Below are 23,261 nucleotides of genomic sequence, written 5' to 3'. Positions count from 1 at the left end.
AGATGGTTCAAGGAAAAGGGGAGGTGAGAAAGGATTAGAAGACTGAAGTGAAAGGATAGAAATAAAAGGATAAATGTGGATAGCAAAGCGAAAAGTCAGGAAAAAGAGGCGCTCTCTGTCCTTTCGTTTTGAGAGGGCGGTAGCACTGGTTTCCCGGTCCGATGACGTCATGGACACTCATTAGACTGACAGGCCACCTGTGGGGCCGCTCGTGCTTTAAAGCGACAGCTGTGCGAATGAGCTTGAACCAGTCCAAATGCACATGGACGTGCCTCAGGGACGGGCTGTCAACAGAGCGCGCAGTGCTGAACAAGATGATCACCAAAATAGGCAACCGAATCAACGAGCACCAAAGCGCGAGGTCGGTTTGTGTCCAGCAGTGAATGAAACATACTTTAACAAGAGACGCCTATAGGTAGTGACGGCAGAACTAATGCATGTTGTTCCGAGCGTGTCATCTCATCGAGTGAGCTTTTCCCTCGCCAACCAACCCAGACAAGACAACGCCTGTCAGGAAAATCAGTCGAACCGAACGACTCCTGCCACGTCTCTTCTGAAATGATACGACATGGTAAGTGGGAAGGAAGTGTAATGATGGTCAGGAGTAGCCTTTTGGCTAAAATTTTCGTTTGGCAGATTTATTTTGTTATTCGTTGTTATTCAACAAATTCATTATTTGTATTTTTCTTTTTCAAAAGGTAACAGCAGACCCTTGCAGACATGCAGCGGCCGGTTGAGAGTCCCAGAAGTTGAGTCGGACGCTAATTGTGTCAACAGGTAGAGAGCTGAATATTCTTTGATTAAAATACCCTTTAAGTGTATAGGTTACTAAGTTTCGTTCGACCATGTTATAGTATCTGCTCATATTATTACATTAATACGTTTTATATAAAGTGTGCTCCTTATGCCCTACAGTGTTAAATGGGTTGATAGGTCGAAATAATCAAAGATTTAGAGTTTTCATCGACATTTCTTGAGATATTAAAACGCTAAAAAACGCCCTTCCTTGAATATCATCTTTGACGGACTCTTGATGTTGAACGTAGGATGTGCGTCCTTGAGGACAAAGCCCCAGTATTGTGTTGCCCCAATGACTGTAATTAGATTGGAAGAGCTCTTTATTATGGTTACCCTTGGCAAATCCAATAGGAGTGCAGTCCCGCACATCCTCATATTTGTGCCGAGCGTAACCATATGGCCATGGTGACCTTCTGCGCTGCTTCCCCGTCCCCTTTATGAGCTGAATGATCCCTTAATTCAATGAAGCTAGCCCGTCCACTCGCTATCCACAAACTCTGAGCCTACTGATGCCTGCTTTCTAGGGTGTCGATGGATAATAGGGCTGGATCACTATTTCAAAGCTATTCAGTTAGGTTTTCCCAAAGGCTGTAAATACACACCTAGGCCAAGATTTTCGATAAATCCACCAAAGGGACTTGATTGAGATCTTTAATGACCACAGATTCAGTTACATTGTAAACATATAGGCTAACAGGCTACTAACTGTCCGTTTTTGCTGTAATGTTTATGAGCATAACTGCACATGAACAGGAAGCTATAACCCATTGCATTCTATCATTGTTAAAACCAAATGCTCGCGTTCGCAGGAAGGAATTAGAAGTCAATCATTCAATACGACATAAAAATGATTTCAACAGCAGTGGCCATGTTGTTTCTTACCATTATTGGACGGTGCCAGAATAAGAGTTGACAATAATGTAGGTGTATGAACCGTTCTAGTTCTAGAGTGAGAAGTCTTGAGCCGAAAGGATGTTCGAGCTTTTAGCTGGATCCAAAAAGACGCTCCACAGAATATTTTCAGCACCTCAGAAGCGGACAGCTCCTGTGCAGCTAGCTTCTTCTGTAAATCCCGGGTAGGCTGATAATTTCTCTCGCCACACATGTTGATCCCTAAGAGCAATTAAGCAAATTAATGATTTATTATCAGTTAAACTGATGCCTCTGTACCCCCAGCCACCCGCCCAAGTCAATCTACGTAGCCTACCCAACAATGTCCCTAAAACCCTGCCAAGGTACAATAATGACTCATTTTAAGGCAATAATCCTACAGATTCCCATAAAAATGTTTTCACGAAAGTTTTTATTATCGTGGAGTCTGGTTCAGTTGTTTTGTCAGTTGATTCCCCTCTGCGCGTAAGGCTGTTGGGAATACAAGAAATGGCCTTCTGTGTTATAGTCTACTGGAGCTGAATGATACTGTTTATTAGCCTAATATGGTCAGTATCGATTTATGAGTGTCTTGCACTTGAGGTCAGTCAATAAAATGTTCGTGCGACTGGAAATTGAAGTAACAGGATCATTAGATTTTTATCTTGACACAAGAGAACGACCTTCATCCACATCAGCATTAACTCGTGATCAATGAAGCCAGATGGACAAACGACAGGTAGGCTATTATACTGGTCTGTTTGTTAAGAATTGTTGCTCATTAAATAAATGCCCCCAATGAGACCATCATTATGACTACATAGTCTATAATGGACTTCTGCGAACCTTATGGTTTTCATTCTGATAACATCAATTAAGGGTAGAACCGCACGGTGAATTTCGGCTTACACAGGTTTTCGCGCTCTCCTCTCACCCTTCATTCCATACAGTAGGCCTACCTATACTGTTCACGAGCCTGGGGCGAGAGGTTGGTGATTTATAGGCCTATGTTCTTTAAAAATCATCAAGGGAAACCATAGCAAGCGGTTATAGCGTGATACAAGTCTGGCCGTTCCTGGGGTTGGTCTTTTCCGAACAGATGTTCAAACAAGTGGATCGGTGCACGCGCTCCGTGAATGCAATCAGTGCACGGCCACAGAATCCTTCCTCTGGCCGTGCGCCAACAAGCGATGTCAAGGTAGATTAACCTATAGCATAACGATAACTAAACTTATTAAATCATTCATTTAATTGAGAAATGTTTCCCGAAACATCTATCACTGTCGACATTCATTACCAGTCCCGTTTTAATGAGAAGCACTGTGCATTCGTTATCGGTCTCATTGTGGTTAAATAACGTTAGCTCTGGAGACGGCCACTTGGTGTCCATGGGGTAGCATCATTAACACTGAGGACGCGAGAGCAACAGCTGGTTCAGGTCTCTCTTGCCTCACCGAAACCCTACCGTAGCCTACACAAGACACGCCGCTCATTATCACCTCCGACAGGCTTTTTAAGGGAGTCAACAGCAAACAAGATGCATTCGGTATCAGCGCAGCCAGTCGTGAACGTACAAAGGCCAAGCGAATCGGCCACTATAAGGAGAGATACGGGTGTTTGTTTAGAGGCCCCGTGTCAGCAGACCCTTAGCACCACCATACACCAGGCAAACCGAGCACCTGCCACAAAGGACTTTGGCTATACCTCTGATATCCAGGTGTGTGTGTGTGTGTGTGTGTGTGTGTGTGTGTGTGTAAAAGAGCGAGAGAGAGAGATGAGCTCAGGTGAGAATAGTGAGTGTTGCAGTGATGTATGTGTGAGATGTGTGTAAGCCATATGTGAAATCTACTGGCTATTATTGTGCCCTGGCCCTTGCTCTCTCAAGAAGCATTGCAGGTGCTGCTTGCCAAAATATTTGTAATATTCAAGTCTACCAGCATGTTGGATGTTGAAGCTGCATATACACCACTTTAACCTTGTTTCTTACAATGTAATAATATAGCCTATAGGGTATTAAGGTAATAGCAAATTATGTGCTGCTGAGTGATGCAGAGAGAGAGAGAGAGAGAGAGAGAGAGAGAGAACTTTATGAAATCTTCTATACAGCATAGTCTGCTGAATTTAAATAAACAATACATGATTAATCTTCTAATTTTTAAAACAAAAATCAGAGTTTAATTAAATTTGTATTCTTGTAATAGTGTTCTTTGATCAAAGCTGTCACTAGTGGTTGTGTAATTACCCTCAGGACTGTGATTTAATTGCACTAGCTACCTGGAAGGTGTTCCATATGTGTTGCCCAGTTCTATGATTGTGGTATGTGGACCATAGGGTGTGGGGTGTTAGATTAGAGTGTCTGGATAGGCTCAGTCATGTTGAAGAAATGTATTAACCAGTCAGTATGCCAGGAATCAACCAAATCAACCGTAGCCCCCTAGGATCAGAGCCAATCAGTTCAGGAAATTTGCTAACAAAAATCTCTGTGTCTGTCTCCACAAAACAAGCTTTTCATACTGCAACAAGAGCTATCATCACATCCCATCACCCCCTTGTTCTTCCCACAAGTCACACTGCTAGCAATAGTAGAACAGGCTAAAATAGTGTACATTTTTGTAGGTAATCTGTATGTTTATGTGTGTGAATGTGATTTTGTTTCTTTAGACCAGCAAGGCACATGTATTCTGTGCACTTCTGATTGAAAGGAAGAGTGTGTGGGTGATTAGTGAAAACTACTGAAAAACAAATACTGCCCACTGCAACTGTCACTGACTCAAATTGGCAATCATGGTAGTGTGTGTGTGTGTGTATGTGTGTGTGTGTGTGTGTGTTTGTGTGTGTGTGAGAGAGAGAGAGATATAGGCATACTTGTGTGAATGATCTGTGTGTGAGGGAGAGAGAGGAAGAGAGATCGAAAGTGGAATGCAGGGGAAAGGAGTGTGTGACACACTGATGTGTGTGCGACTGTGTGTGTGTGTGTGCTGGGGAGGGGTGTTGGTGAGGTGTGTGTGAAATCATTAGGTGAGAGCAGTATGTGTGACATTTACAGTGAGAATACGCCGAGAGAATGTTTCAGGTATGGTACGTTGCATGGGGCCAAGCATAGGAGTGCATTTTCTTTAAGAGTGCTTGTCTATGTCATGACATTGTTTTGTCTCAGACTAGCATCTCTCGTCTCAGAATGATAGCACGACTTGCATTTACCTGCATTCACTTTAAATTCTTTTCATTGGCCGATCCTCATGTTTGCCATTTTTTCTCTTCAGCTGCCTGACAACTTGTGTTTATTTCTCAAGGTCTCGGACGGTGATGCAGCACTGAGGCGGGAGTGAAGCTGAGCCTGAGTGTTGCTTTCATTCTCTGGGAGAACAGAGGTTGGCGCTTTAATATGCCCGTCCTGCATGTAGTCATGCCCACGAGACCTTGAGAAAACAAGACCATTCACCACAGCGTTTTACTGCTCATTTAGATTAGGTTTGAATATTTTATGTTTCATTATACCCTTGTCACCGCTTTCACCGCTGCCCAACACACCACTTTGTGTGTGTGTGTGTATGTGTGTGTGTGTGTGTGTGTGTGTGTGTGTGTGTGTGTGTCTTGTTGTCGACTGGTAGTGTTTTAGCTGTATATTTATACTGTTGACACATGCTTAGTTTGTCGCTATGATGCATAGATACAACAGACTGCAAACAGCCGATCCGAAACTATGATTATGGTTGCTGAGAAGGCATCTAATTACAACCGGAAACACATAAACACAGGCAGACATATATGAACATACAGAGAGAGAGAGAGTATTCTGAATGCAAGATGCATTCAGAAGAGCAAACCATGCCCTCTGTGCATACAAAATCTCTAGTTACTTTACTTTAGAGTGGGTGGTTTATATACATTGGAGTTAGAGCTAAGCTCTTTATGTGGTCAAAAATCTTGGATGGAAAAAGAATATATTTATTTATAAATACCAAAAGAATAAAACAAGGATTTTATTTAGTGATAGACGTATTAGACGTTTGCATTGCATTAAGATGCACACATTTTTGACTGAATTATTTCCTTGCATCAAATTATGAAAACTAAAGAATCAGAGATGCATGTGGAGAAAACTAAAGAATCAGAGATGCATGTGGAGAAAACTAAAGAATCAGAGATGCATGCGGAGAATGCAATGAGGTCATCGTCCAGTTGTCTAAGACAGTCTACTCCAGAGACTCGAAATAAAATGAAAATGAATTAACACTTTTATTCAGATTAGAACAGTGGTGTCAGGGTGGTGGAATTGGATCTGGAAAATTCAAATAACAGCGGTACATGTTAGAAGGTCATATTTATGAAGGAACCCAGTCCAGAAATTATTCCAATGAAAAAGCTAAATAAATAAATGAAACATAGCTGCAAGCAACGATGGACGGGGTCCAAACAGTATGGAAGCAGTTACAGCCACTCATCATATCACTCCGGTGTTTTCCGCTCTTGAAATGGAATGATTTTAAAATGCTGCCTGCCCCATATTTATTTGAAACTGCAGACTTTGCGTATTTGTGTGGACAGTGAATTTGCAACATTTGAAAACGATAACGTAAAATCCCAATTTGCTGTGAGTGCAACATAGACACGGAAATACAAGCTTAAATAGCCTTGCTGTCTTTGGTAGTATCTGTAGTGCGGTTAAATTACGCACTTTACATTGCTGACAACTGTGTGAGTGGTTATGTGATTTATGCCAATGGTCATGTGATCCACATTTCAGGTGTCCCACCTACTGTTTAGGTGTCCCCTGCTGACAAGATATGGGCATTGGAAAACACACTGTGTGGACAGAAAACCATATTTAAAACGAAACAGTGTTGTATGAATGTATCAAATTTGGCAGTAATTGGAATCAAAAGTGTGACAAATGGAGTTTATTTAGCTTGGATCCCCAATAAATAACTCACTAGGGTCAGGCCAGTGATCATTTTTCTAATCTAATCTAATCTAAGGTAGAATGTTATCCAGATAGTGAATGCAAACATCATTCAACAAACATACAGTGCAACATTTTTTCTGGTCTTCCATGGACTTTTGGAGAATGTAGAATTGTCCGTTGTTGCATGTAGAAATGTAAAGGTTGATTGTGTCTTCCAAAACTATCAGCCAGTGATATTGGACAATAATGTTCATTTTCATATTGGTGAAGAACTAGTTTTGGTAACGTGTGAAATCTTCTCAGTTGCACTCCTCCTATACTGCACTAGACAGAGCCAGACCATTGTACAATGTACACTGTAATGGAGCCAGACCTCCCAGAGACCACTGGCTTTCTGGGCCACGTCTGGCCCACATCTGGCTGTGGTGTGGCAGTGCGAGAGCTGAGCTGAAGCTCACTTCCTGGAGGTGCGGCTGAAAGGCAGCATCCACCCCTGGGTAAGACGATCACTCAGGTGATTAAGTGTAGCTCATTGTGCACCCCCACCCCCCACCCCAAAAAGACAACATGCTGTGAGAGGCCTCTTTTTCCTGTTGTTTGGTATGGGTGGTAAGCGTTTTGCGTGCTGCTTATGCGCCCAGAGCTCCTCACAGTTTGTACACCTGCTGCGCCTCGCGGTTTTGCAGAGGCGCCCTAAGCGCCTCGAATTGAAAAAGGCTCAACTCCAAGTAGAAAAGCGCCTGACATGATTCCTGATTTTATCTAGGGAGAAAGTTGTATTTTATTTTCATAATCTTCGTTCAGTCAATCTATACAATTTACTTTGTTAGTTATTAACAGAAAAATCACAGTTAAGATAACGACAGTGGTGGCCTAGCAACGACAGCAAAAAAAACATGTCAAACTGCTTTTCTATCAACAGTTGTCTTCGACAGAAAATGGCAGCATTGTGCGCCTTACGTGTTACAAGCAGCAAGTCTGCAGTCTGATTGCGCCCTTAGCGTCTCGATTACACAGCTGTGTAGACCATGGTGGTAGTTGTTCTATTCCGCATAAGTCCGCATGGAATCCATGTACAGTTGCTGCCTGCGGTGGTGTAGTGGTTAAGGAGCTGGGCTAGCACGCAGTAGCCTGAAAGTTGTGGGTTCAATTCCCCGATTCCACCGTTGTGCCCTTGAGCAAGGTACTTAACCCCAAGTTGCTCCAGAGACGATGTAGTCCCTTGTGATATAGTTGACATATGTAAGTTACTTTGGTCAACAGTGTCTGCTAAATGAATAAATGTGAACAGTGCCCTTGTAATATTGCATAGACAGAAAAAAATTGAAGGGGACACAGATGTGCAGACAGAGTCTACACTACATACTGCTCCTGCACATTCTGGGGATGAAACTTGCATCACTCGGACACTAACAATGCAATGGAAATCAATTCTTGACAAAATCACAACATGTCACCGTTGTGTTTATTTCACCAGGCCATCTCTGACAGCAGGACAAGTATAACACATCAGAATTAGACAGTCAGTGTCACTCCACTGCTGATGAGCTTTAAATGGGAAATTATCTTGTAATATGCGGCCTGATGCGGCCTTTGAGTAGCCTCCAAGAAATTATAGCCCTTAACTGAATAGACCCTTTCAGTTTGACTATAGGCTGTTTGAAGCTATGTAGATTTTTTGTTTAGATCCTTTCAAATTGATCCTTTCATGTAAACCTTTTCAGTTTGAAAATAGGCAATATGAACAGGCTTTAGGGTTACCGGCGTAACCAGTCTGCAAGAGAAAAACTGTATGCACAGAAATGCTCCAGTCATTTTCATACTATTCAGGCACAAGGGCTGTATATGCCATTGACACACACACACACACTTTTATCTGTAGTCCATTCATCAGAAAATGTGGTCTGCGGTAGTTACTGTTGTGAGGAGCTTTGGACACCTACCACTATAGCTTTTCAAATCTCTCTTTTTTAAAAGGCACTGCTTTTGATTAAAGTCTTAACATTGGAGTTAGCTTTTTTGTAAGCTTGGAGTTCAGATCAAGCATGTCATTTTACCAGCATCTGAACCATGTCCTGGAAATTTACCATCAGACTAGAACGAGCGACATAATGAATTTCTTTTATGAATTGTAAATTAGGGAAAGCTCAATACTGACAGATATCATGACAGTAACTATCATTACACTGTTTTCAGAAAGCATCTATGAATGAGAAAGATGGACACGACGCCATTTAATGCTTTGTTAAAGTAATGGCTAATCTCTGATTAATGTCACCAGAAAACTGACAGTATTTCAAATTCCTAGCTTGCAAATGTCCAGGGGGTGCGTTTCCCAAAAGCCAAATCTGAGTTGACAGTATTTCAGTCACACATTACAGATACATAACGATACAAAAGTACAGTGTTGATACTCAGTGTTGCCGGATTTGCATAAGCCACAAAGGGTATTTCAGTCACATTTTAGTAAGAAACATAACAAATATGTACACATGACAAATATGCTCTTAGTTTTGTGACAATATGAAACTTGTGTTTGTGCATGCGTAACTCAAATCTACGGACTCACATTTGGCAGTGACACTACCATGATAACAATACCAAGGTAGTTTCTATCAGGAAACGGACCCCAGCACAGATAGCAGGTACCCTACATTAAACAACAGAGAGCTGAAAAACACAGCACGTTCTGTAGTGCACACATGGCACTGCTCCAGGGATGTAGTGGAGGCTAAACGCAAGTAAACGCAGTTTATCCACCTCTGACATTTCAGAAATAGAGTTTATCCACCACTCAAAACAGTTTATTCACTTTTAACATTTAAAATTCACACTGTATTATCCAACATTATCCTATATTCCCAATATGTACACTCATCAACACTCTAGGAACCATTTAATACCACTGGTATTGATATAAACATTGTACAATAACCTCCACCATCATCAAACATGTTCTGATGCCTTTTTAAAAATCCGATACCGCATGCCGTAGTCCATGGGCCAGTGAGGTCTCCACCTCACCGAGATCGCAGAATTCATAGTTTACCCACCTCTTATTTTACCACTACATCCCTGCACTGCTCATAAGAGTGATGAGAACACGTCCTTGGAGTCAGAGAATGATTTGATTTGGAAGCAGAAGGCAGCAGAGGCCTCAGCGGAGTTACAGACCCACAGCACATTAGTGGCCGAGCTGTAGCAGTGGCAGTAGCCAAAGCAGCGGCATTCTGGTGGCAGACCACAAGCAGATCAGCAGCAGGTCAACCGGAGATAAACAGATCAACTGCAGATGGATGTGTAGCAAGACCAGGTGCAGACCAATAGAGACGTCCGTGGCAGCCTAGTGGCTAACTGGCTGAATTCAAATACTATGTAACTGCGGCGGGTCACGCACTGCCCCCGTGCAGCGAGTGGTAGGACCTGCTGGTGAAGCAAGCCCTCTAACAAGGTGTTTAGACAAATTACCAACCCACCCCGAATGTGATACCTTTAGGGAAACGGCTGCCGTGTGCATAATGGGACGTTAGCCCTAATTCAGTCGGTCCGGGGAGCAAGAGCATGGTGCCCTTGTCATTATCTGGATCTCACTCACTCGTTCGCTCACTCGCTCGCCCGCTCACTCACTCACTCACTCACTCACTGACTCACTCACTCTCTCACTCACTTGGCATCTCATCTCTCTGATTGAGACGGCCCCAATCTGGAGAGTATAATTTAACTGGTTCTAATAAAGCATTACTATTCACCAGCGGAAGCCATTATATCCCCGCGCAGGCTCCCGGTATGAGGATGAGAATGAGCTCTATTCTCACCTCCCCCTTCAGCCCCCGACTCCGTTGTAACTCTCTGAGAACATGCATGCCCAGGCGCGGCTCCTCACAAAACAATAAGAGGGCTCCATTTTATTCATATCAGCTGAGGAGCCTATTATAGCTGATATGTTTTTTTAATGGGGGAGCATGACTGATCCAGGGCTAATTTGCCTTGTTAGGCCTAGCGTCGAGCGCTAATGGCTCACCCAGCTGGATGGCAGGAGCTCTGATGGAGTGTTGTGTCTCTCTCTTTCTTTCTCTCCCTCTCTATCTCTCTCTCTCTCTCTCTGTCTCTCTTTCTCTATCTCTCTCCCTCTTTCTCTCTCCTCCAGCGGCTTAGGAATCGCGCGTCTGTCAGTCTTCTCCTTACATGCCCCAGGCCCCGCTGCAGTGGCGAAGGCCGATTGTTGCAGCGTCTTTATGTATGTGAAGCGGAGCGGCTCCTTATGCAAAATGAATGAATGCCCTGCTGTAATTCTAACCCTCCAGAGCCCCCCCCCCCCCCCCCCCCCCCTTGCCCCACAGCACCCAGGCTCACCCCTACCATCAGCAGCACAGGCCGGTGATCCTGCACGGCTGTCCGACAGGCTCTCTGAGGGAAAAAAAAAAACACAACAGACAACCCCAACATCACACTTCGCTGATGTCTCAACTCAAAATCTGATGCTCCTACAGCCATCGTGGTGACACTGCTGTGACAGATGTACCCTCTTATATTTCCCAGAGGTCTTTTCATACCTGCTGGGTGAAATAGTAGGGTTGAGACTAACACATTTGATTTCAGTTTAGAGGAGACAAGACCAGCCATTTGGTGTGTGTGTGTGTGTGTGTGTGTGTGACTGCTCTGATATTACTGCAGCAGTGCTGTCAGCTGTTTGACCTCACTTCATCTGGCCTCTAGGCATGAGACGTTGTTGTTGTTGTTGCACTAATCTGAAGTGCACTGCTTGTGTGAGTTTGATTTGTATAAATAAAAGAAAGCTGCATTCTGTCAAACATGGTTTATGCTTATTCGGTTCCCTGTCAGAAAGGTGCACAAAAGTGATAATTTTCTTGTAGGACTGAGACTGTGTGTGTGTGTGTGTGTGTGTGTGTGTGTGTGGTTGTGTTTGGTAAGTAGGAGTGCAGGTTAGGGTTAGATGTCGTGTGTGTTGTGTGTGATGAGCTAGATTTTCTTTCACATATGCATTGCACAGGTTGGTTGTGTATAGTTGGAGCCTCTACACTGTATCTTCCCACAGAGGCACAGATGTATGTATATAAGTGCAAGACCATGTATGGATGTGTGAGGGCACACACACATTATGGCCTAATTAGCTTAATATGAATATTTCTAGTATCATTTCAAAGCTAGATGGAGCCATCTTGTCACATCTCCACCCCACGGCAATACATTGTTGTTGTTGTTGTTGTTGTTGTTTTCCATAGGAAATAAACATGCAATGTGAAATTATCAGAAATATTATATTATATGTTACCCATTATAAATATTTGAATTGAAATTGTTATAGCTCGTGTGTGCGTGTGTGTGAGCTTCATATTGTATTCATCAAGCATGTTGTGTTTTCCCATAGGTAAGTGGAAACAGAACAGGACTGTGGTATGGACGCTGAGCTAATGGCCTGGGACACTGTGGAAGACTAGTGATTTTGTTGTTGTAACTTCAGCAACTCGACAACAAGTCACAGTCTACCTCAGTGAGCTGGGTCTCTTGCTTACCCTCAGGCCTTGAAGCTATGAAAACTACACTGTATGATCCCCTCAAAACAACACCCCGCCCCCCACACATACGCACACACACACACTCTCACACACACACACACACACACTCTCACACACACACACACACACACACGCACACACACAAACACACACTCTCACACACACACACACACATACACACACACACACACACACACACGCACACACATTTCCTTTGGTCTCTTTTCATTTCTACTTCTCTGTGTATCGCTGGGATAGTGGCTTTCAGACTAACACAGAACTCAAGGTAAGTGTGTGTGAGCTACAATGTGCTTACACTTGCAGAACAGCAAAAAGACTTCAGTTATTTCACCCTTATAGAGAAGGCAGCTATATTACAGATACACAGCCTTACCCTATGTGTAAGATTCGTAGGTTATTGTCGAGTATAAATAGAGTTTATTTTTATATTAGGCATGACATGATGATATACACACACACACACTCCTATTCCTCTATACGTGCACCTATGTTTACATTCCACTGCTCATTAAATGTTTACAACAGTTTGACCTGCCGTGTGACATTTCATTGGGTACATTTTCATAATGGCAAAAGGACATCTGCGTGAAATCTATTAAAATGAGACCAGCTATTTTAACCTGTAACTGATTATACCTGTAGAATGCATAATATTGTACCACTTCAAGAGAATTAATTCATCCGTCAAGGTTCAGACCTGCTCCATTGACTTTAAAAGTTGAATTGTGAGTGAATGTGCATTTGTGTCTATGACTCTGTGTGTGTGTGTGTGAGAGAGAAACACTGGATGATGCTGAAATGGCTGGGCACCCTAATCAAGAGCTCTTTCGGCTGGATATGAATATGCATCAGTGGCCTTGACAATGGGAGTGGGTGGTACCTCAAACTCGCTGCGAATGGTGTAGGATGTTTCCATGGTTACTGCCATGGCAACCCCCCTGCTGAATGAGTGGCGGCGGCCTCCAGCAGCAGAATGAGTTTGTCTTCCTCTCAGCCTTCATGCCTCCTCTTCCTCACATCCGTGGGGAATGTTAAGCACAGCTCTCGCTCGCTCACACACACACAGGCAGAGGATGCGGTAGTAGCGATGCACTTTGTATTAAACAGACTGAATTAGTGCAGCCCCTTGAGTATATATGCTGAAAATAGGCTACTCAAAAAGGGACCATCACCACCACTGATGGGGGCTGTCATGCAAGGTCTTATTTCCCACTGCTGAGCCGTGGGGGGGTTTCAGTGTCTTGCTCAAGGATGCTTCTGTATGCAACCAGGTGGAAACACAACTGTCCTATCTGCCCAATGTCGGCTCCGTTCTGTGAGCCTCAGGTCTTTTTGTTGCATCTGGCATAATGGCGCTTTGTGTCTACACAAAGCAAATCTTTTGCCGGGGTCTCATAAATGGTTGCTAAAGGAATGACTGACATCTTCATTTTCTGTTTGTTTTGTGTCTTTTTATTGTACAGATTAGAGAAACATGTAGTTGGTTCCCATGAAGGTTTCACTCACAACCCTGAGATGAATTGCTAGGGCAATCAACTTTGCTAGCAAAGAACTCATCGGGAACCATCTCAAAAGACCGTGTGGTACGAAGAACTCACTTAAAAAAAAAGACAAATAGTCATAAAGGAAAAATCTTTGCAATATGCTTATTTTGCACCATACGTATGAAGGAGAGTGGGCTGAAAGCCTGGCAGCTTGATCCGAACCAAGAGCCCTTTCCACAGCGCAGCTGCCATGCTGGAGTCCTGAGTTCCAGCAGCCCTGCCAACCATCTAATGAACATGAGGGCGTCTGGTGGAAGCAGAGACATTGACACAGTTGCAACGTTGCCCATCATTTACACAAATGACACTGTCCTTATTGTCTTTCATTTCCTTTGTGGCTTATGCAAATCCGGCAACACTGAGGAACATATTAAATATTGTAGGTGTTTACAAATTATAATTTCTTTTGGGAGCCAGATTGCCTTTTATGAAGTCAAGATGATAGGACTGTCTTGATTTATCAAATGCAGTTCATGAGAAAGGGAACACCTACTGTGATTTAGAACCAGAAAACAGGAGAGAACAGTCATGTGTGTGCATGCATCTAGCTCACATACTGTGAATCATTTCACATGACTATGAGCTCTAATTAGAGGGTTAAAGAGGAAGTGAGAGTTGGTCAATTATGTGAAGCTGAACTAATATTCAAACAGGCTCTTAGGCTACACTCTGACAGGATTTCTAAAACAGGAGCAATGTCAGCCATTATATGCAGGGCTCATTTGTCTCTTTACCAGTATCTGAAGATTGGAAATTATTTTGCAATGGCAGATTTCAGACAAACACTTTTTCTTTTCAGAAGTTAAATGAGATGTATTTTAAGTAGAATATTCAGTAGCCGTCTGCGCTCCTTTTCAAATCCAATCTGGTGTGAGCTCAGAGTTCCAGCTGTTCTTATTACAGTGACATAGATGATGAGAAAATGTGAAAATGAAAAATGTAATTTATAGAGAAACCTAGAGCAGCATGAGCAAAGGTGGGTAAGGAGCACCCTCACAGGAACATCCTGTAGGAAAGGGGTGCGAAGACCACACAGAGTGCACAGTCCTGTGAAAATGCAGAATGCATCTACAGTTGGACACACACAGGCACCACTTACTCCCAATTCAACCTTTATATTAACCAAAACAGTTTTCTACATTTCACATTCAACACAGGACAAAACAAAGCTTAACATACAGTACTCAAAGACAGGTTCTACTGTATCTGCTGCTGAGCCTGGTTACCATGCCATGTCATGCAGGATATACAGTATACTGGATCACTATATACAATTTATTATACGGCTCTTCACAATGCTCCATTGACTTGAATGGGATTTCCCAACGTTCTACGGTAAAATAAATTAATGTAGCCTAATTACCGCTGCAAACATATAATTACCGCTGTCAATGGCAACGGGTTTTGTGCTGCTGATCATATCACCTTGCAAGTATTCCGGTCACTTTTTGCATGGGAACTTCATTCAAAAGTGAAAGCAGACGGTTGATCAGCTGTGTTCTAAAGAATGTTTGAGTCGAACTATTTGTTTCTCAGCAAAAGCCACGACGAAACGGTGTAAAGCGACATATCGTGGAGTTTATTTTTTCGTTTCGTATAATAAGCGGGATAATGTATAGAACGCCGGTCATTATGGGAAAATAATTCCCTCCAGGGCGAAACAAGACCCCTCTGCTGGCGCGTCGGGGTCCGGTTTGCCCTGTCGGGACTTATTTTCCCCATAATGACCGGCGTTCTATACATTATCCCTTACATAATGCAGGATACAGCAAATGCAGGATATACAGGATCGCTAGATAGGTTACCATATAAAGCAAATGCAGGATATATACAGGATCGCTAGATAGGTTACCATATAAAGCAAATGCAGGATATATACAGGATCGCTAGATAGGTTACCATATGAAGCAAATGCAGGATATACAGGATCACTAGATAGGTTACCATATAAAGCAAATGTAGGATATACAGATAGGTTACCATATAAATGCAGGATATATACAGGATCGCTAGATAGGTTACCATATAAAGCAAATTCAGGATATATACAGGATCGCTAGTTACTTGTCCCATAAAGCAGAATATAAGCTACAATAAGTCATTTAGCAACACAGAGTCAGAACTTCAACACTGCCTTTCACCTTCATAAGGCATTGAGGTGACCACACTTAGGCTCAGTACCAATGTAGTAATTGTGTCCAGATTTAAACTATACTGGTAGCCACTAGTGGTTTAATTTGTGATGGTGCTCAAAACTGCATTTTATTTCTGCTTTTGAACACTGTTAAAGTGTAAGTTAAGTAAGTATAAGTAAGTATAGTATATCTTATATAGTATAAGATTTGTTCTGTAAGAAGGCAGAAGTTAGTTTTGAGCCCAGTGTAGGCCTACCATCTTGGTTGGAGACTGAACTGAACCAAGGCACTCTTCTTACGATGAAAAGCTTTGTTGAATATAGTTCATAGTCAAAATGATAGTCCAACTGAATTAGTAGTAGTAGTAGCAGATAATACCATGTCCACAGCCAGTATGACGGGCTGAATATCTGCATTGGTCATTATAATGACCCATATATTAGCATGTGGTACAAAGGGAACCAGCCACATGCTTCAGATCCCTGAGGGCAGTGCTGACACCTGTTGCAGCGTGCTGCAGACCTTCAGACCAGGCTGACACCGTAGGGGCAATAAAAGAGAGATGTACTGGCCTTGGTAGGACTAATAGGCAGCAGGGTGGACATTAACAGATAACTGCAGGACAGGGCTTTGTTTTCCCACAGAGTCGTCATCAGACAACCAGAGTTAAATAAAACATAATTTTGAACACTCGCTCTCTTTCCGAGCAATAACCCATTTAGCAAACGTCTCTCTGCTCTAGAGTCTACAGAGATTTTACATCACAGAATAAAAAGAAAGCGCTGCACATGCAGTAATCATTTCACAATTTTAAAAACAAGCCACGCACCCATGTGCCCCTCGTGCAGAACTGAAGCAATCCACATCTATTATGATCTCTACTCGTTTTAATTTCCATTAAGGTAACTGATGAATTAAATTTGGTGCGAGGGGCAAATTTAAATACAGAGCCACGACACAGCAACACCATCATGCTGCTTCGTCCATTTCAAAGAATCACATTGGGCCTGTTCTGCGTTTCTTTATTTGTAACGCTTCCAGATATACTGTAGTCTGTACTACTACTTCTACTACTACTACAAATCTGCTACACAGCTACATCAGTGCTGAGCCTAAATGTGGTGGTTAATCCAGACCAATACACCTTGATACCTTGTGAAGGTCAAAGGCAAAGTGACTATGAGTCATCATAAATGTGCTCCGACGTAAACAAAAGGCTGGAAACGATACCTTGTCAGATTTAATGCCAACTACCAGTATTAGGAAGTTGCTCCAAGGGATCTGTTTTCAGAAATGACAAAAGGTTTTTGTGAAGAGAAAATATGGGGACAACTAGTAGACATTTTGGGGTGAGTACCACAACTGGTATTACAGCACTGAACAGGATGTAGTCTTCCCTACCCACTCATAAACTGGCAAAGGAACCATCCACCAGTGCAGTTATGCCTTCACACCAGGATCACTACTTTGAGCTCGACCTTCATGAGGAACAGAATTGGATTTTGGAATTATCTCACTCATCCACATTTAGGCCAAATGTCCATATTTACGACCCACTTAGTTGCCCACTGAGCTTTCATCAGACTAATGACAACCACGGTTAGAAAGTGATGTCGAACTTTAATCCTTTTTTCAGCCCTGAGGAAGGTTGTGTGTGGCCAAAAATACGTTGCCATAATTTTATCAGTTTGTCTATAAACTACTCTATTTAATAAAGCTTTTTATCGTAAGAAGAGTGCTTTGGTTTAGTCTCTCTTTTTTTGTTGCCCACTGATGTTATGCCTACTGCACTGGGCTCAAAACTAACTCTTCTTAAATTTTGCCTTCTGACTGAACTACCGTACTTAACCTCAAGTAACCCTTACAGTATAATTGACATAATGCAAGTTTTTTGATAGAAGTGTCTGCTAAATGAATACATGTAAATGTAATCTACAGACAGTGGGAAACTATCAGTGCAATGTATGGTGACACTAGATGCATTGCTGCCCTCTAGTGACTATCACAATAATTTCTCACCTTGACATGAAGAGATTGTTATTCTGTTGCTTATGTGACATGTATACATCATATCTGACAGTCTGCTAAACTAAATCTTTCATTTCAAATGCTTTTACTTAGTCATTAAATTAAAGATGTTATCTCTCACTTTATAGCTGAAATGTGACAATTTAAGAAAATATTTTGAAGTTTAACCATAAAAAGTTAAGACTTAAAGACTTCCAAGTTTGCCAGGTCTGGTTGGCTGGTCTGGCTTAAAAAATAGTATTCCTAACCTGACCAAACGTTGGAAGTCAAACATGTTCCTTGACCATTAAAAGTTTGTACTACATGATCATTAATTTTATTTGATGTCCCATGTAAGTGCAAAGAGTGATATAGAGGAAGTCATTTAGCCTTCCCACATAGCATCAATCAGTATTATCATAGTATCACGTCTAAAAAAAGTTGGGACTAGGGCAACAAAATGCTTGAAAAGTTGTGTAATGATAAAGACAACAAAAAGATGAACATTTCACAACTAATGATTTGAACTGAAACCATGAATGGGGATACAAAAAGAGCCTCCCAGAGAGACTCTCAGAAGTAAAGATGTCGAGGTATTCATCACTCTGTGTAAACTTGCGTGGGCAAATGATGAAACAATATAAGAATAATGTTGCTTATCATGAAATAGCAAAGGATTTGAGGATTTCATCATCTACAATACATAATGTCATTAAAATACCATTTGAGAGCCCCACTGACAGTAGGAAACTTTTTTCCACTTTCAAGTCTCTTCTCAATCCTCCAACACCCCCATCAGCTACTTCGCAGGTGACTTTGCAATATTTGTCACTGAAAAAGTTGCTAAAATAAGTGCTCAAGGCTTTGCCTTCTGTTGGAATGATGGCATCGTTGGACTCTTTCTCTCCTCTTGATGAGGAAGCCGTCTCTCAGTGAAGTCGTCCAACAACATGCCCTTTGGATCCTGTCCCGTCTACGCTTCTACAGTCTATCGCACCTGCTGTTCTACCGGCAGTCACATGTGTTTACCATACTTTCCCAAATATTAGCCGCGGCTTATACATTGGTTTTGCAAAATTTCTATAGATATCTATAAAATACACAGGGGCAGTTAATATAGAATTAATATGGTTTTGTTTCTTTTAACTTGCATAAAACACTGTTCTGCAGCTTGCACAATGTGGCTAATACACCGGAAATTACTGTATCACTTCACTCAGTTCTGGAATAGTTCCTTCTTCTTTTAAACAGGCAAGGATTACACCTTTGCTAAAGAAAAGTACACTTAATCCAACTGATGTGAAAAACTACAGACCTGTCTCCATTCTTTTGGAGAAAGTGGTTTTCAATCAAGTATGTGACTTCCTTTATCAGAATAGACCCTATGCAGTCTGGTTTCAAGAGTGGTCATTCAGCTGAAATCAGCTCTTGTCTGTGACTGAAGCATTGAGAGTAGCTCCTCTGCTCAGTCATCAGTATTAATTCTACTAGATTTATCTGCCGCATTTGATACTGTTAAGCATGACATTCTCCTTTCTACACAATCTGAACTGGGAATTTCTCGAAAGCTCTTGACTGGTTTGAATCTTACCTTAAAGGGCGTTCTTTTAGCGTGTCTTGGCAGGGACAGGTATCAAAGTCTCATGACCTCACCACAGGTGTGCCTCAGGGATCAGTATTAGAGCCCCTTCTTTTCTCTATTTACACCACTTCCTTAGGTAAGAGCATTTGCTCCCATGGATTTGACTATCAATGCTAAGCGGACTTTACCTATCTTTCCCACCTGAGGCCTCTAGCTTTTACCATTGGATTTCTGCATGCCTTAAGGATATTTCAGGCTGGATGAAAGTTCACCACCTTCAGCTTAATCTTTCAAAAACTGAGCTTTTGGTGTTTCCAGCTAAAACAGCTATTCCCCAACAGATTAACATCCAGCTTGACTCATCTTCACTGACCCCAACTAGATCGACACGTAACCTCGGCGTCATAATTGATGATGACCGAGTTAACTTCGCTGAGCATGTAGCCTCAATCGCAAACTTATGTCGCTTTATCCTTTACAACATTAGGAAGATCAGACCTTATCTGACACAAGATTCCACACAACTTCTTGTAGAGGCCATGGTCATCTCCAAGTTGGACTATTGTAATTCACTGTTAGCTGGCCTACCTGCTTGTGTAGTAAGGTAATTACAACTGATACCTTACAGTAGCCAGAATTCAATTTAAATCTCTCACTTTGGCCTATAACCGACTAGATCAACTATTCTCCTTACTATATTTGACCTACATTTTAATCTGTTCCCTGTTCATTTTTAAATATTATTATGTTGTTTTGTATTTATGTGTCGCTTTGGACAAAGGCGTCTGCTAAATCCATAACCATAACCATAACCATAGATCTACTTCCTGCTATCTTAATTCAATGATCAAGATATATATCCCCAACCGCCCACCCCAGTCTTCTGATGAGCGCCTGTTGTGTCGACCAGCCATAAACGCTAGGTCAAATTCAAGACTCTTTCCCTCAGTGGTTCCTTGTTGGTGGAATGAGTTGCCCATGTGCTCTCCATTCCTGTGATAGTTTTGGGTCTTTCAAGAGGGGTCTAAAGGCATATCTGTTGAACATGCACTTAGTTTAATGACGTTTCTTATGCATTATGGTTTGTATATAAATATAGCATTTATTTAATTAGGTTATTGATTATTATTCCACCTTAGTCTAACTTTAACTTACCAACAGAAATTATTTACTATTAAATTTAACTTTGTATTGTTGTTATTTGTATGTCACTTTGGACAAAAGTGTCTGCTAAATACCATAACTATAACCATAACCATAACCATAAAATATTCAGAGAATCCAGAGAAACCTTTAAAACAGGGGACAGGGTTGAAAAATATATATATTGTATGGCCGTGGTCTTTTGGACCTCAGGTACACTGCATTAAAACCAGACCTTGAGGAAAATCATTGTATGGGTTCAGGAAAACAATTTTAAGACAGTTTTCAATTTCCACAATATCATGACTGGCGCAAAAGTTGTAGAAGGCCTATTCGAAGTCAAAAGCAATTACAGCATTTAGTTCATAATAATAATGGTAATAATACAAGTTAAAGACTACTGCAGCAACTTATTTTCAATGGTTGCCATTCAAAGCACCTTTACTGACTCCCACATTCTCCAATCATCTCAGCATTCCGTCTATTCACAACATAGCATGAGGTCAAAATTGTTTCTTTTTCATGTTCCTGTAACTTGGACTTGGACTTGGACAATGACAGTTATTACTTGGTGGCCCTCACAAAAAGAAATCCGGAGGTCATAGCAAACCCCCCATTCCATTCACCCTCTCTACTTAATGTCCATTAGTGCAATTGTTGTTGCTTATGGGGGTCCTCAGTTTTTGGACCTCTGTATTTTTAAAACTGAATACGGTCCATGGTTGCCTCAGCGACCATTAGTGTTTTTGATAGTGGTTTTATATATGAACATGTTCAGAGCACCAAACTGTACAATTCTACCAAGTTTCATCATTTTATGTAAAAAACTGACCTAATTAGCATATCATGTGTACGATAAGTTCAGTAAAACTGCCATCAGTACAATTTTTGCCTGTTGACCTATGCACAAATGATGCCAATTTTGACAATGTTCCACCACTTGGATTTTCAAAAATTACTTCTGTTATTTGTTCGGTTTTGTTTTGGGTTGGGTAAAATGTTCTCACAGATTGCCTGGACTAAAATGCTCTGTGTGAACTGTTTGAACGTGTATGGACCATTGGCACATTGCCACAGCTTCCTTCCCCGTTTCTAATGACTTGCGCTGTCGCTGTAGCTTTGTTTGTTTGTACTTTAATTGACAGGTCTTTGCCCCATTGCTCCTGAGTGTGGCTTCAGCCAGTCCCATCATCTAGCCTGTCCAGCTCTGGGGGTAACTGACCTATCTCCTTAACCTCAAGAAGATCCTTGGCCAATGAAACACAGACACTATCTATGGATGGTTTGCTTGACCTGACAGGACATTGCAAATCTTCTCCTGTCTCTACCTGGCAGAAAGCACAGAGCTCCTAAATTAGTAGGACAGTTGGGCAAGGTCAATCAATACATGACGTTTTGACATGGCATATAGTGCATACAAAGCTTACTGAAGCATGCAGAAGGAAAATCTGCAATGCACAAGAACAACCTTATTGAACCATTAAATTGAAAAAAGGGAGTCATTTATTAAAGCGACACCAGGCAACGTTTTCATGTTAATTAATCATCTTCGTAAGTCGGTATATGGTTAAATGACTCATTACAGGGCGAATGAAGACTTTCTTGCCCGCCTCTACTGCCTGTAGGAAGAATATCTCGCTTGCAAGTTCAGTGTATCGTACCCGCCGACCTTCAGTCTCACAAAGTCTCAGACATCGCGAGAAGCAGGATCAGTTTACATCCTGCATCCACAGAGGCAGGCTAACGAAATGCTAGCGATTGTTGCAAACGTGTGTATAATGACAGAGCCGGCGAAGAAGCAACGAAAACCCTTGACGGAAGATGCAAAGAAAAGGAAAAGAGCTTCAGACCGAGCGAGGCCTCGCACATGTATCGACACGTACAGACGCTAGGGGGAGTTTTGTAGAGAAAAAGCATCAGGCTTGCCTAGGCATGGTGTCCCTTTAAGTAGTCTATGAAAATTAGGCCTACCTTTTTTATAAACATTACTGTATACACATGGGGTTATACATCCAATGTATTATAGGCCAAGTCTTAGCCTACTCACTAATGTGTAAAATATTAAGATATAGTGCTTAATAAGCTACTTTAGAAAGCAGAAATAATTATTGATAAAATAGTTAGTGTTAATTTTGTCACCTATTTTTAATTTAGTCGTAGTCTTAGTCTTGTGACGAAATGTCCTGGTCTTTGTCATATTTAGGATGCATCCCCTCTATTGAAATCCGGACACTTATTCTTATTATTTTTTTTCTTTTTACCTTTTTGTGCACACTATTCAGCCCAAACCGCTTAACGTACAAATTTGGTTCAAACACCGTTCCGTAGATCTTCCAAGGCTTTACCGTCCTATCCGTTTTTCATTTTTGAGAAGTTTATACTTTTTGAGATATTTGTAATTAAAAGTGTATTTTTCCCCCATAGACTTGAATGGGGCTGTGATGTCATAATAGAGCCAGCTGCGCTCGTTAAGTAGTTCTCAGAGCAGTTCCCAGGCTAATCAGAACACTGGCACAGGTGTCACCTGTGAGAAATCCAACTGTCTCTATGCTTCTAAGCATACAATCAAAGATGGTTGATTACGAAGATACTTCATGAGAGGCCATTTCCTGTCCCTGGAAATTTATGCAAATAGGGTAGCAGTACACGCCCCCGCACATTTATGCAGTGATCGGGCTCTCTTTTTAACGTTGAGGTCTATGGCAGAATCCAAGAATT

The 23,261-nt window shown here is 41.7% G+C and overlaps 1 long non-coding RNA gene across 1 annotated transcript; it reads left to right on the top strand.

Annotated features, from left to right (window-relative positions):
* Positions 1-278: 278 nt before the first annotated feature.
* On the top strand, positions 279-10,787 carry LOC121724649. The gene is made up of 3 exons (XR_006035248.1): positions 279-571; positions 699-777; positions 10,722-10,787. It is a non-coding gene; the product is annotated as an uncharacterized LOC121724649 (long non-coding RNA).
* The last annotated feature ends 12,474 nt before the right edge of the window (positions 10,788-23,261 follow it).

This window comes from Alosa sapidissima, chromosome 11, assembly GCF_018492685.1.
Source record: "Alosa sapidissima isolate fAloSap1 chromosome 11, fAloSap1.pri, whole genome shotgun sequence".
NCBI lineage: Eukaryota > Metazoa > Chordata > Actinopteri > Clupeiformes > Clupeidae > Alosa > Alosa sapidissima.
Note: the sequence above shows the minus strand (reverse complement) of the source record. Positions and strands in the feature narration are given on the sequence as shown.